General features: G+C 36.5%; 1 non-coding gene across 1 annotated transcript; it reads right to left on the bottom strand.

Moving 5' to 3' along the window:
• Positions 1-486: 486 nt before the first annotated feature.
• Positions 487-593, bottom strand: LOC121213168 (small nucleolar RNA R71). The gene has a single exon (XR_005908538.1). It is a non-coding gene; the product is annotated as a small nucleolar RNA R71 (small nucleolar RNA).
• Between the last annotated feature and the right edge of the window lie 377 nt (positions 594-970).

The raw sequence follows: 970 nt of genomic DNA on the forward strand, positions 1-970 counted from the left end.
TCTAGTTTTAGGAAAAAATCACGAAACTGATTTTCAAGTTGTGAAACTCAAGATATGATTTTTAAAGCGACTAGTATGCAGATTGGCAGTGTCTGGGAAATATTTTTTATAAGGGGTTTAAAGTCTGTTAACACCTCGTGTTCGACTCCGGTGTCGGTCTCGGGTTCGGGGTGTTACAGACCACACATACAAGCTCAGAAATTCGAGTTGAAACCGGTAATGTTTCAGATGTTGCAAACAGCAGGACAGTTTGGTGGATTACTCACTAAAGATCCAAAACTGCATTTAAGACTTTTTCTAGAAGTTTGTGACTCATTTAGGCAATAGGGTGTTCTTAACGATGCTTTGTGGCTTAAATTATATCCATATTCTTTGAGATATTGTGCAAGAGCGTGGCTAAATGCTTTACAGTTGAGAACAATGGCATCATGGAATGATCTTTGCTAGAAATTTTTGCTACGGCATAATCTAAAAAGTATGAATGCCAAGCTTAGAAATGACATCACATCTTTTAGGCATTCGAAGGATGAAATGCTATATGAAGCTTGGGAAAAATTTAAAGAATTAATTTAAAAATGTCCGATGCATGGATTCCAGTACTGGACTCATATAGAGATTTATAATTGGTTGAATGCATATACAAGAATGGTAGTCGATGCCTCTACAAATGGTATTTTGTTGGATAAATCTTATAATAAAGCATATGAGATTTTGGAAAAGATTGCCAATACTGATTGTCAATATCCTACCACGGGAGTTGGGATAGATAGGAAAGCTGTTGGAACCATTGAGCTTGATGCAATCATTTTGTTGACAGCCCAGGTATCTTCTTTAGCTAATATAATCAAAACAATGAAAAGGCCCACTACAGTCTAGGAGATGAAATCAGTCGAACTATTGTGTGTTTATTGCGGGTAGAGGCAACATCTGAACTTTAGTTGGAATAATCAAGGTGTAGGGAATTTAAACA

Source organism: Gossypium hirsutum, chromosome A13, assembly GCF_007990345.1.
Source record: "Gossypium hirsutum isolate 1008001.06 chromosome A13, Gossypium_hirsutum_v2.1, whole genome shotgun sequence".
NCBI lineage: Eukaryota > Viridiplantae > Streptophyta > Magnoliopsida > Malvales > Malvaceae > Gossypium > Gossypium hirsutum.